The 14,581-nt window shown below is 40.9% G+C and overlaps 1 long non-coding RNA gene across 1 annotated transcript in view; it reads left to right on the plus strand.

Annotated features, from left to right (window-relative positions):
- Nucleotides 1-14,581, plus strand: part of LOC125938045 (uncharacterized) — a 57,625-nt gene that overhangs the window by 25,479 nt on the left and 17,565 nt on the right. The gene's annotated exons all lie outside the window — the stretch shown is intronic.

A 14,581-nucleotide genomic window follows, 5' to 3' on the forward strand; every position in this document is an offset into this window, starting at 1 on the left:
ATGGGGCTCAAACTCATGAACCTCGAGATCATGACCTGAGCCAAAGTCGGACGCTTAACTGACTGAGCTACCCAGGTGCCCCCCACAAAGCTCTATTCTAAAGACTGTTGTTCATTTCAACGAGCAGATAACATTGCTTCGTTTTCCCTTCCATGAACAAGTGAGATGCCAATATTAGATATATATTTTAAATAATATATGCTTCTATTTAAAAATTGTTTTTAAAAATAATAGTAGATGTCATATAGTAAGCCCCTACTACGTCATGGGCACTGTACTAAGTGCATTAAAATTATTGTCTCATTTAATCCTCATATAATCCTGAAAGGAAGGAATATTATTTTCACTTTACACATAAGGAAACCAGGCTTAAAGCACTTATGTCTAACTAAGATCACAGAGTTAGAAAAGCAGCTATGCCTGCATCTAAATCCAGTTCAAATGTGCATAGACAAGCCAGCAAAAGCTTTCCTGAAGATAGCCAGCTCAGGGCTTACCAAGGAGAAGCCTAAGGAACATGAACTAGGAAAATGCTAAGCCAAACATTGACCAGTAAATGGGGATACCAGAACCCCAGACCCTTTCAGTCCCAGTGGCAAGCCTCTCCTACATAGAATCAGCCAGCAACTCCCCCTTTTTCTGGTTCCATTGTTGATCCTGCAAACTTCCATTCATAAGGTTTCCTATTTGGTTTTCCCAATGCAATTGTCCTAGACCTTTTTACCGTTGAGTTTTTCTCATGGCTAATGAATAAATTGGTATTTGGGTTTATCTGTAGGACTCGGTGAATCAGCCTGTGAAAGAAGGCTCCAATCCCTAGCTGTAGGCAAGATCTGGGGTTTAGAACCTTGATAGGAGTAATTCATCAAAACAAATGTCTTGACCAACATTCCAACTTCACCAAGAACTTTCTATTCAAGAAAAACAGTCTGAAGGTTTATAGTATGAATCTCAACTAAGTTAAAAAAAAAAGAATAGAAAAGAATGTATATGATATATACATCAGGTCATAATGTTTACTCCTGAAATTTATAGCAGATTATAGCTGATAATCAAACCAAATTAAGGAGGCAACAGATAGAAAACAAACAGGAATTATTAGGCATAATTTGCCTTTAAAGTAACACATTACTATCCACAGTTGCTTGTGGGAAAAATTTATCTAATATGGTAAAAAGGTAAGAGAATTGCTAGCATGTATCTATATACAGTAAAACCTTGGTTTGCGAGCATAATTTGTTCTGGAAACATGCTTGTAATCCAAAACACTTATATATCACAGCGAATTTCACCATAAGAAATAATGGAAACTCAGATGATTTATTCAACAACCCAAAAGTATTCATATAAAAATGATTACAATACTGTAATATAATACAAAATAATAAAGAAAATACAAAATATAAAAAATAAACAAATTAACTTGCACTTACCTTTGAAAACCTTTGTGGCTGGTGTGAGAGAGACAAGAGAGAAGAGGGTTATTGTGTAGGATGATTTTCACTATCACTAACAGAATCACTGCTATCTGTTGGCTCAATGGAATATTTTTCTGCACAGGGACCATTGTATATACTTGCATGGATGTTGACTATAGTACAGTATTAATAAACTCTTGTCATATACTGTATTTAATATAACTGGAACTAAGGCAGCAGAGGAAAGGGTCTCTATCTGCAGGCAGTCTGATCTAGAATGAGGCAAAGCATTCCTAAGCTTACTCTTGTATGGAAAAGCAAAGGACTGTCCATAAGTGCTTTGAAGTGACAAAAAATACACGAGAGCCAGTTGTGGGCACCTCCCAATGTTCTGAAAAATCACTGATTTCTGCCTGAGACCCAACATCTGAGCATGGCAGACAATCACCCACAATCCGGCAGAGAGACAGAGAGAGAGAGAGAGAGAGAGAGAGAGAGAGAGAGATGAACCACTGGTTCAGTTGTGATCATGTGATGCTCAGCATTGCACACTACTTGTATTGCAATGCATTTCTGGTTTATCAAATTAAAAGTTATTAGAAATGTTTGCTTGTCTTATGAAACACAGATCCAAGGTTATACTGTACAATAGATCCATCTTATAATAGACATGTCTATATCGTCATCAGTTTAGCACTTTAAAGTTCAATAATTCCAAAGAAATCAGAATGGATATCAGTCCTATACACTTGCCTTGTAGGTGAAATGAACACATCTGTTCTAAGGGAAGATGTAAAATTCCCAAAATTCTGCACAGGACTTTATGACTTCCTCTGGCAATTTCAGTGAACATAGCATAGCTTAGACATGGTGAAATAGCATAATTTGTGTTTGTGTTTCTAACTCTTTGTGTTTCTAACTCTTAATTTTGTTATTCATGATTTTGTGGCAAGTTCAGTACAATGATTAGCCACTGTATGGTTCAATGGCCAAGCTTCGAGGTGGACAGATCTATGTTCTGTCTCCATTTCTGCTACTGTTAGAGTGGGGCTCTGGTCAGAGTACTTGCCCTTTCAAGCCTCGGTTTTCTTATCTACAATAACTCATTTATGGGGTTGTTGAGGGCATTAAATGAAAAACATAAAATTCATCAGAACATAATTTTGAACAAAATTAGTAAGGCACAGGAGAATGTATGTAGTGGGAAATCAGTTAAAAAAATTGAAAACAGATAGAGGTAAACAATATTTTGTTTTAGAAATGCAAAATCTATGAAAAAAAATAAAGAAAAAAAGCAAAGGATAGAAGCAAAATTCTGGGTAGTGGTTACCTGGCCAGCGAGGAACAAAATAGGGGAACAAAAAAATAGGCTTTGCGTATTTTGGAAATGTTTCAGTTCTTTAGCTGAGTGGACTCAATAAGTTTCATATTTTGGGTTATCTTTTTACTGTTTTAAGTTAAAAAACATGCATATAATTTGGATCTTTTGTATGTATATTTCACTCACAATAAATATTTATAAATACAACTGAGACGGATAGAACACACACACACACACACACACACACACACACACACACACACACACTGGTAAGCCCCAATACTCTGCTTCATTTCTGAATGCTATTTCTAGCGGTTTGTAGGACAGTGGTTTTAAATCTTGGCTGCACATTAGATACTCCTGGGGAGCTTTAACATATCTACTAATGCTCGGGTTCCACCCCCAAATATTCTGATTTAATTGATTTGGGTTTGGGCCCAGGCATCGATATTTTGTACAAAAGCTTCCCAGGTGATTCTAATGTGAAATTAAAATGAACCAATAGTGGAATTACTTTATAAGAATTGGTGCAATAGACACTAATTAAACTAGCTCAATTTTTGAGATTAAAAAAGAAAGCACCCATGTAGATATCATGGGAAAAACCATAACTTCGTTGGACTTTCTTATAAAGATTTTGCAGCTTAGTGTTGCTTCTGTTTTGAAGTATATATTCTGGGGATTGGGGTGGCAAGTGGAGAGCTGCTGTATAATGAGACCATGCCTTGCAACAGTGTCTCCAGATGAAAGATAAGTGCAGGCTAAAGTCTAGCTGGCTCCCCAAAATGTGTCTCCCCAATGTGTGTCTCCTGGTGTGGGGTTGCTTCCACTGGGAGGAAGTAGTGCTTTTTCCTATTAGCACAAAGGTTCCAAAGGTGCTTACTTTGGTCCCATAGGCATGGCTTTCATTTTAGTCCTTAAAGTTACTGTTGAATGTCACAAAATATTCCTTGAGACACAAATAAATATTCAAAATAGGTATGGACACAGCCTGTAGGGTGTAGGTACCAACCAACTAGCAGGGATGTGGCCAGTGGCCCATGAGCAGGGTCCAGGGTATCTCCCCCACCACCCATCTACCACCCTGTTAGCAGGGTGCCAGGTGCTAACCCTTTAGCGGTTGGGTGGAGTTAGATGGGAGGGGCCACGGCGGCCCTGTGCCTGGGGTGGCACAAAAGGGCACTAAAGGGGCTTGAGTTCATGGTTCTTCAACAACCGGTGTGGATTTATTTTGATATTTTAACAACCTACATGGCCTTCCTGGTGTGTACAGGGTGTAGTTATTAGCTCTGCCCACTACTCGTCACAGAACTCCAAGTTATACCATTGCTTTCACCATTAGAATACAGTTTATGGGCAACAATACTGCTTTACCTCCAGTTCTGGGAAATAATAGTCATAGTGAACACTTCTTGAGAACCGATTGTTTCATTTCATCCTCATACCAACCCTTGGGATAAGCACAATTTTTTTTTAAAAAAAATGTTTATTTATTTTGAGAGAGAGAGAGATAGAGAGTGAGGGGGGGTGGGCAGAGAGAGAGGGAATGAGAGAATTCCAAGCAGGCTCCACAATGTCAGGGCAGAGACCAATGGGGGACTTGAACCTATGAACTGTGAGATCATGACCTGAGCCGAAACCAAGAGTTGGGCGCTTAATGGACTGAGCCACTCAGGCACCCCTGGAGCATGACTTTGAAGAGGGAGGAAGCAGATAAATAACTTGCCCCCAATCTACAGTTAGGAAGTGAAAGACCCAGACTTCAAACCCTGATCTGTCTGAGTCTTGAGCTGAGCTTGGAGTTGGTGCCATATTGTTTAGGAATGCTGCTGCCAGTTGTCCCCGCCTGCTCATCTTTTGCTTCTGCATCAGCGAATCCACGGGTCCTGAGGTGAAATGCAGACAGAGAAGGCTGCAGGTGAGTGAGGCGACAGCAGCCAGTACTTGGAGAAATTCTACTCCCTCCTCAGTGGAGCGGCCCTTGGTACTCAGGGTACAGGAAATAGAAATGAGTAACAATGGCAACACTTCTCAGTTTCTGTTCAAAATTAGTTGCAAAGAATAGATTTAAAAGTCTTTAGCATGTATTTGGAAAACAAAGACTTTTGTTTATGAAAAAAAAAATGTAGAGTGTTCCCATCCTTCTCTGGAAAATTCTTGTTAAACTTTTGTGCAGCTAGTAAATGAAGTCATTGTTTATTCTATGTGATGGAAAGCATGCCTGAAGTGTGAGTCAGGAAACCTGGTGTTAGGAATGGTTCAGTCCCCAATTCACCGACACCGGCCAAGTCTCAAACTACCTGAACCTCATGGTTCTCCTCCATTAAACACAGAGTTTGGGCTGGTCTACTGGCAAGGCAACCAGACTGCATGCTCTTGGGCACATTCTCTCACCTATTTGAGCTTCAGTTTCCTTTTTGGTGATTTATTCAATTACAATTCAATTTATTCAATGTTGCAACACAACGAGAGCATTTTATACGGTGTCTGGGACACATGGGCCCAAATTGTGTCTCTACTACAGGAAGGAGTTGCTTTAGAAATTAATTTTAGTTAATTAATGAAGAGCCTGTGGCTCATCACATGGGTTGGGCACTTCAAAATTAGAGTAAATACATTCCTATTTATCTACTCGTCACTTTTATTTCAAGACCTTCCCTTCTGTTGTGACGGAGAGTTCTGGACAATAGTCTATGTCAGCACTTTCTTGGCTCAGGAGGATCAGTAAGAACTGGACTAAAACAGACTTACACTCTGCTCCCTCCAAAGGGTCGGTGCCTTTGATTTCCAGTTTTTTCACATTAACTGCACATAATGACTGAAGCATTAGTGCAGTTTCTTTGGGTTATTAATCATTGACAGGAAAATTAGGTTTGTTCTCCTTTGTTCAGTTCCTTTCATTTCCTGTTAGAGCTTTCACTGTGTCCCTGGAACGGTGTGAGGTGCTAAGAGTGGCCTCAAAAAGTATGGTCTTATATTCAAGGGGATGGCAATCTTGTGGGAACAAAAAGCCTTCCACGTGGAACAATTAGGGAAGAAGAACAGATGACAAAAGAGCAAAATATAACAGAAGTTTGGGCTGTATGTGCTTTATGACTGTGGTCTAAAACAAATCACCAATTCTTCCAGATGGTGAAGAAGTAAGACTCTGAAAGAATAGGCGACCTAAAAGTGAAACGAATGAAAAGGGAACGCGGAGCATGTAAATTTTCATTGACACCCTTTCGTTTAGCGTGGACTTCTCTTTGTTGGTGGTTGCCTCAGACACTGATTTTTAGAGATGTCCTCTCTGAGAAGCATCCCGAATGCGTTTTAGCGGTTTCCCCACTGCCCTTTGGTTTAGATTCTTTGATACCATGCCATTCGCATCACACTCTTGATAGGTGAGCAAAGGTAAGCATAATTTAAAGGTCAACCCCCCCAACCCCCCGCCTCCTCCCCACCGGGAGATTAAAATGGTGATTTAGAATGGAGGGAATATAGATCCCATGGAGAAGACCGTGTTTATTTTAGACTGTAGGCCACGCTGAAAACTCACATTACCACCAGATGAGGTGAACACTGCTTTAACCAATTACTGGGAGAAGATCAGTCTTCTGTATGAGCGAAAACAAGGACACCATTACCATAGTTTCAAGTAAATCAACTTAGAGAACTTAAGTAGTACTGATATCGTCATGGTTTCTAAATGATCTACTATTAAACCCAGTGGCTTATTGGAAAATGATCACCAAGAAGGAACTATTACAAATGTATCAGGTTATGAGAAGGACAAAGCTTTAGATAACATGAGAAGGTAATGTTTCTTTAGGCAGAAAAGTGCCAGGCACATATTTATCTTTGACAGCCTGACCTGCTCAAATCCTTGCTCTCCAGCCCATCTGATAAAGGTCAACGACTGAACACCCAAACAAGTTCATACAACACAGCACCTGCCTGACAAAAACAGTGAAATTCTTTTTCTCAACCCACATTGCACCATTTTCTTAATGTTTGGAAAACAATAAGCTGAATTTCTCTCTCCTGTGTATAATTTTTTTTCTTTTCTTCATATTAGAGACCAATCGGTGTTCTGAGCATCACTGAAGATGAATGTGATACGCCTAGTTTTTTCTGCCTTCAACCTCTTCTTTCAAACACCTCTAGCAAAACTCTCTCATTTCTAAGTTAAGAAGAAAATAGGAAAGGAAAACTATGAATTGTCTTTAAAATGGTCTTAGGAAGAAAAGGGATACCTCTCATGATTGTTTTATTATTACGAAGAGTTTGAGTTTACAAAGAAATAAGCATTTCCCAAATCACTGCCTTCCACTGGAAAATAGGTACAATTTTAGGTAGAAAACATGCCAAATCTAACTGCTAAAAGACTTGGAGTCTTGAAAATGTTTTTTTTGTAGCATTACTATTGTTATTATGAACAGAAATAGCAGTGATAAAAATCAAATCAAGTTTTGTGAACACCCACAATTCCATTTGTGTGAGTGTGTGGGGGTAGTTTAGAAGGAGCAGAATTAATGTTCTTCCCTGCTCACAGCTGTGTCCTGCACAGTTGCTCTCATGATCTCATTTTCCTGGCTGGGAGCCCCCTCTATTAAACAAGAAAACGAGGTGTGTGTGTGTATGGGGGGCGGGGTGGTCAGAGACATAGCAGGGTAGCAGGGAATTGGACATGAACTCAAGCGTCTTCCAGTCCGCTGATTTTTTAAGTGGCTTGTTTTTTAGAAGTTTCGTTCATGACATAAATCACTGTTAACGTCATCATTAAACTGGCCTCAGAGAGATTTTGTGTTAAACGGACAATGCGGTTAGAAAATCCTGAGTTCTGAACTGGGAAGCACAGGACTCCAGAGCCAGAAGCCACAGGACTCCAGAGCCGGAAGGTGGCCGGAAGCCACCTGCGCAGGCGCAGCTCCCCATGGTTGGGGCCCCGGGTTTGCCTGCTCTTTGCGTGGTCCGCTCCCGTCAGCACAGCGGTTTACTCATGGCAGCTCTTGCCTCTTCTCGCTCCTCTCTCAGTCTGCCTCGAGCTTACTGGGAGTAAATATTGACAGTTTATTTTATATTCAGGGTGAACTTTGCTTTTTTTTGGCAATCAAATATTTGGCAATCAAATATTGATCTAGTGCCCCTTCTTTTTATCGACGCCGTAGTTAGAGGTGAAGGGGCTGGGGAGGGGTTGACCGCCAGCTGGTCACAGTGACAGGGATGGCTAGCCCCACCGTCATCTCAGCAGGCCAGCTCTAGTTTTTCCACCATTCCGTGCAGCTATTAAAATGTCTTCTTTTTAAAAATACGTCTTCCCTCCCTTTTCCAGTGGCAAGACTTAAAAGGTTTCACCTACTTCAAAAATAAATGATTCCCAAATCACCGCGGACCACTAACATAAAATGTTTTATCACATTTCCAAAAGCAGAATGGCATATTAAGAAGTGATTTCATTCTTATCCACATTCTCTTTTAGGGATATGGAGACATTATCTCAAATTATCACTCCAAAGAGGAAGAGGCAAGAATTTTACACCATCTCACTTCTCAGATCATTTTAGTTATTTTATTTCAATTCCTCCAAATCTCTTGGACAGTTATTTCCTTCTATATTTTTCTTGTATCACTTAAAAATTATATTTTACTTTGTCAGAGTCTAAAGAATTGCATTGAAAAACTAAGAAATTATTGAAAAAGAATTCCATTAGCACAACTATAGTGATCAGAAGAAATTGGCTAATTTCACTGTCTTTCTTTGGGCTTTTCATAGAAGATTGTTGAAATGTATCAGCCCTAAGCAACTGGCATTCTGAAATTGATTTCAAGTTGTAGAGGGGAAGAATAGCTACATCGAAAAAAATTAAATCTTAGGTTTGGAGATACTAAAAAAAAGAAAAAAAAAGTCCCATGCCCAGATGATCCCAAATACAGGCCCTCTGGTTCAGAAGTAAGATGATGAAACCACAAAGCTGATGTGGAGGGAGAGACACATTCTTCCTTTAACCGTTATTTTATTGACGCTTTTTGGTTGAGAGTATTTTTGGGTTAATAATCTCAACTATTTCTGTAGAGAAAAGTGCATGTTCCTGCTCTCCTGAGGAAGCAATAATCACGTTCCCAGTGGATGAGTATGACAGAGGCACACACTGCCCCTGGACAACTTGTCTCCCGCATCCGACCTCTGCTGGCCTTGCCAAGCCTACTGCAGTCTTCAACCTAATCTAGCTCTATAATCTTTGAGTTCCTTGAAAGTGCTGGGACTCCTGGTCTTCACACGTCTATTTCTTTGGCTAGAACATGTCCACTGTGAAGCTGACCTTCACTTGGCCATTCCCACCCAGTCTGATGAGGTCTTCACCTCTCCCCCCCGCAAGAGACACATGTTTGGCGGTGTTTGTGGAGTGGTCGTTGCGCGTGCTGGAGGAAGAAGGCTCTGTTATTCCTCGCTGTGTGCCTCAACTCAGCAAAGTGTCTTTAACTCTTTGTGTAAGGATTGCAATGTGCTCATGGGAATACATGGAGGCTGGATGGGACAGGCTGGGGGAAAGGCAGGAAAGGAGGAAGGGAGTAGAAGACAGGCGGAAAAGATGGAAGAGTAGTTGGAGTGTCATAGGAATTCAGAGGTAGAAGAGATTTAGAGGGTGGGAAATGGAACTAGAGTCAGAAACTGTGTGGAAGACAAAAGTTCATGGAATTGCTACCTGGCCCACATCTCACTAGCTAGCTAGAACCTTCCCCCCTCCCTTTTGCTGACTTGTCTCTGCTCACCCTTTACTTCCACATGCTTTTCTTTCTCAAGGAGGCTGTATGTTCGCAAAGAAATCTCTGATTCGTATATCAGAACACTTGTCAACATTTTATTGAAATTGCTTTTTGTTAGCTTTCCTGTTAGACAACGTCATGAAGGGTCCATCTTTTTTTTTTTTTTTTTTCTTCATGATGACACTAGCACTTAGTATAGTAATGGCTGTCCATAATAAATAAATATTTGTTGAAAGTCTAGCACTTTGGGCTAGACTTTGGGCTAGTCATTTCAGGTTTCTGGGCTGTAGGGTCCTCATCTGCACTATGAAGGACTTGGTCAGGTTGATACATAAACGCCCCAGCCCAGCACTAGTCTACTATGACTTTGCACCTACATGGTGCTCAAGGAGACAGGGATGTTGTCTTCGAAGACCCAGAAGATCTTATAATGCAAACTGTGACTGCCTGGGAGACTGGTTATACAGGCAGGACCTTGGACTGGGCCAGGGCGGGGGTTGTTCAGAATGAAGGGTAGGACCAGTTCTCATTATGAGAGAGAGGAAGAGAGCAATGAGCCATTTCTATGGAAAGACCAAGTTGTCCATACATCTATCGTGGACGTGAAGATATGTTGACGAGCCTTGGCAAGTTTACTGCAAAGACAAGCCTGATCCTACAGTGGTAAGAGAGAATGATCCAGAAAAGGAGAGAGCAATGGATTATATCCACACACATCTATTACTGTATGTATATAGTCATTTGGCGAGCAAATATTATTGAATGTATTCTTGGGCAAGGTGCTAAGGGGATAAAGATAAATCAGACTTCAAGGATGATGAAGAAAGGATGGGGAAGAAAGGCATATGCACACTGAAAATACAGCAAAGAAGACGTTAACTGGGATAAGATAGGTACTCCACTTTTCTGCAAATATTCCCCACTTGGTTTTCCTGTGTACTAAGGATTCAAAAGGAAAGAAATGTTACTTCCTGCCCCACGGTACTCCTGCCATAGAAGAAGTGATATCTGAGCTTGGCCTTTGAGAATGGCAGGATTTGGGTATTTAGAGATTGGAGGTAGCATCCCAAGTGGAGAGAAGACCAAGGACAGTGGAAAAGCACCTGGCAAGTCTGGGAATGGTGGGAGTTCCATTCGGCTCTAGCAGGCTACATGAAGCTGTCTCATGCCAAATTGGTTTGGAAAGACAGGTTGTGACCAGGCTGAAGTCATTTGGACTTGGATCTGTGGAAAGTGTGGGATCAGAGCAGATATCTGAGCATGGTGTTGGCTGCAGCCGGGCCTCAGATTCACAGCAGTGGTGGGTAAGCTGGGACTGAGATGGGACCTGTGTGGAAACAATTACACTGAGCTCTGGGTGGGGGTGCCGACTTCTGGAAATGGGGCCATGCTGGTGGAGAGGGAAAGGAGAACGGTTAAATGTGGGCTGCAGAGGAACCACAGGAGGAGTGAGTCCTACCATGGAGAAAGTATTCGCCAATATGAAATTGACAGAGGACTTGAGGAAGGTAGAGAAGAGGAACATGACATCCCTGAGAAGATTGCTTGAGGAACTTGAGACAGAAGCCTGACTCCAGAGAGAGGAGGGACACTTGGCAAGTCCCGGGGCACTGAGTCTGGACTAAGAGGGAAGACTTCCACACTAGGATGTTTGGGTTGGGATGTTGGGTTGCCACTTGATAGCTGTGAACTTGGGCAAGTTCTTAACTACTTTTGCCTCAGTTTCTTTATCTGTAAGATAGGGATAACAATAGTAACCACCTGATGGGGTTATTCTGAGGCTTAAATGAGTTAATAAACATAAAGCTTTCGAAACAGAGCTTGGCCTGTAATAAGCACTGTCTGTGTTTGTCATCATTAGGATGCTTGTTAAAAAGTTTAGTGAAGACAAGTATAAATGGGACTGGTTGGAGTGAGTAGCAGAATTGAGGGAACATTATTTCTTTTAATTCGTGGGAGATCTTTAAGCATGTTTAAAGTTGAGGGGAAGGACACATGGGAGAGGGAAGAAATGGGAGCGAGAGAAGAGGGTTTGCTGGAGGTAAATTAGAGTCAGTACGTGGGGGTAAACCTAGTCCCAGAGGGACGACAAATGGCTTTGCTTTGCACTTGGAATAAAATCTAGGCTCTTTACCTGGGCCTCTGAAGCCCCCTAGGAATTGCCTCCTATGTGCTTTCCAGCTACAATTGCTTTGTTCTCCCTGCAGGAACCTCCCTTAGGGGCAGTTTCCCTTTCCAGTTTCAGTTACCTGGGTCAACTGCAGTCTGATCCGGAAGCAGATGACCCTCCTCCTGACCAGGTGTCAGGTCAATAGCTGCGTCACAACACCTATGTCATTTCCTGACATCATGTCACATCGTAGACATTTTATCATGTATCCTCGCAAGAAGAAGGGAGAGTGCAGTACAATAAGATAACGGTGAGAGAGAGAGACCACATTCACAGAACTTTTATTTTGGTATATTGTTATAATTGTTCTATTTCACTATGAATGATCATTGTTAATCTCTTACTTTATAAACTTTACCATAGGAATTTAAGTATAAGATAGACTATTTAATGTTTGGTAATATGCGTGGTTTCCAGCATCTTCTGGGGGTTTTGGAAAGTATCCCCGCCGATACAGGGGATAGCTGTATTGCCTTTTACATTTCTTGCATTTTCTCAGCCCTGCAGAGATTGTTCTCAGCTGTCTCAGTGCTCCAGCTAATTTATTTCTGCACAGTAACCTTCCTTCGAATCCTTACTTGGTGGCTGCTCTGTTATCGTTAGCTCTCTCTCTCTCTCTCTTTAGTTATTTATTAATTATTTTTTTAATTTGTTTTTAAAATTTACATCCAAGTTAGTTAGCATATAGTGCAACAATGATTTCAGGGGTAGGTTCCTTAATGCCCCTACCCATTTAGCCCATCCCCCCCACAACCCCTCCAGTAACCCTCTGTTTGTTCTCCATATTTAAGAGTCTCTTAAGTTTTGTCCCCCCTCATGTTTTTATATTATTTTTGCTTCTCTTCCCTGTGTTCATTTGTTTTGTATCTTAAAGTCCTCATATGAGCAAAATCATATGATATTTGTCTTTCTCCGACTGACCAGTTTCGTTTAGCATTATACCCTCTAGTTCCATCCATGTAGTTGCAAATGGCAAGATTTCATTCTTTTTGATTGGCGAGTAATACTCCATTACATATATATATATATATATATATATATATATATACACCACATCTTCTTTATCCATTCATCCATCAGTGGACATTTGGGCTCTTTCCATACTTTGGCTATTGTTGATAGTGCTGCTATTTATAGCATGGACCCCCATGCTATAAAGGGGGTGTATATGCCCCTTTGAAAGTGCACCTATATCTCTTGGATAAATACCTAGTAGGCAATTGCTGGGTCATAGGGTCGTTCTTTTTTTAGTTTTTTGAGGAACCTCCATCCTGTTTTCCAGAGTGGCTGCACCAGTTTGCATTCCTACCATCAGTACAAAAGATCCTCTTTTTCTGCATCCTCGCCAACATCTGTCGTTGCCTGATTTGTTAATGTCAGCCATTCTGACTGATGTGAGGTGGTATCTCATGGTGGTTTTGATTTGTATTTCCCTGATGATGAGTGATGTGGAGCATTTTTTCATGTGTCGGTTGGCCATCTGGACGTCTTCTTTGGAGAAGTGTCTATTCATGTCTTTTGCCCATTTCTTCACTGGATTATTTGTTTTTTGGGTGTTGAGTTTGATAAATCTTTACAGATTTTGGATACTAACGCTTTATCTGATATGTCATTTGCAAATATCTTCTCCCATTCTGTTGGTTGCCTTTTAGTTTTGCTGATTGTTTCCTTCACTGTGCAGAAGCTTTTTATTTTGATGAGGTCCCAATAGTTCATTTTTGCTTTTGTTTTCCTTGCCTCTGAAGAGGTGTTGAGTAAGAAGTTGCTGTGGCCAAGATCAAAGAGGTTTTTGCCTGCTTTCTCCTTGAGGATTTTGATGGCTTCCTGTCTTACGGTTAGGTCTTTCATCCATTTTGAGTTTCTTTTTGTGTATGGTGTAAGAAAGTGGTCCAGATTCATTTTTCTGCATGTTGCTGTCCAGTTTTCCCAGCACCACTTGCTGAAGAGACTGTCTTTATTCCATTGGATATTCTTTCCTGCTTTGTCAAAGATTAGTTGGCCATACGTTTGTGGGTCCATTTCTGGGTTCTGTATTTTGTTCCATTGATTTGAGTGTTTGTTCTTGTGCCAGTACCATACTGTCTTGATGATTATAGCTTTGTAATACAGCTTGAAGTCTGGGTTAGCTCTCTCTTTAAATTTGTGAAGACCTTTCCTAAGCATCCAATCCAGAGCAGCCATCCAGTGCCTATCCCATTACTCATTTTCCATCTCTACATTGAGTTTATCACCACTTGATGTTTTCCTGTTTATTTATTTATGGGTTCATTGTCTGCTGTCTGCACTGGGTATGGGCTTTGCTGGGGAAGGACCCCTTACATTTTGTCATGATGACTTTCTTCTATACACGATGAAAACACAGCGAAGTGTTTGTCAAATGAATGAATAAATATTTCTCTAATATATGAGAAAAATGGGAAGCAAGTGTAGGTGAAGAGGACATCTTTTGAAGTAGAGAGAGAGGAAGTTGAGGAAATGGAGCCATATTACCTTTCTTTGTCTCTAATCATGAAGTAAAATAATACGTAGAAAAGAGGGGGGTGAGACTGAGGCTCCAAGCTCAGAATAGATCTCAGAAGAATATCTTAAGGAATCAAGAGGTTATGGAGTGATTCATGGAGAGAAAGTTATGGGACAGCTATGTGCCCAGCAGGTGGAGAAGAAAGTTCTTGGAGAGGAGGACTGGGAACTCCCAGTTCTAAATGGGTGAGCAGGAGTTAGAAGTTCCTGCTCTTGATGATAGCTATTTTCTTTTTGCTTTTTGTTCTCTCTTTTATTTTTGTAGTTTTCTTGGCCTAATTGAAGTAACAATGATGGTTAACACTTTTGAGCATCTACCATGTGTTTGACATGTTGGTAAATCTTTGCATGCATGCATTTCTTGCTCATTTCATTAACACAGGAAACCCTGAAGTAGGTGCCATG

The sequence above is a fragment of the Panthera uncia genome (genome assembly GCF_023721935.1).
Source record: "Panthera uncia isolate 11264 chromosome B2 unlocalized genomic scaffold, Puncia_PCG_1.0 HiC_scaffold_24, whole genome shotgun sequence".
Taxonomy (NCBI): domain Eukaryota; kingdom Metazoa; phylum Chordata; class Mammalia; order Carnivora; family Felidae; genus Panthera; species Panthera uncia.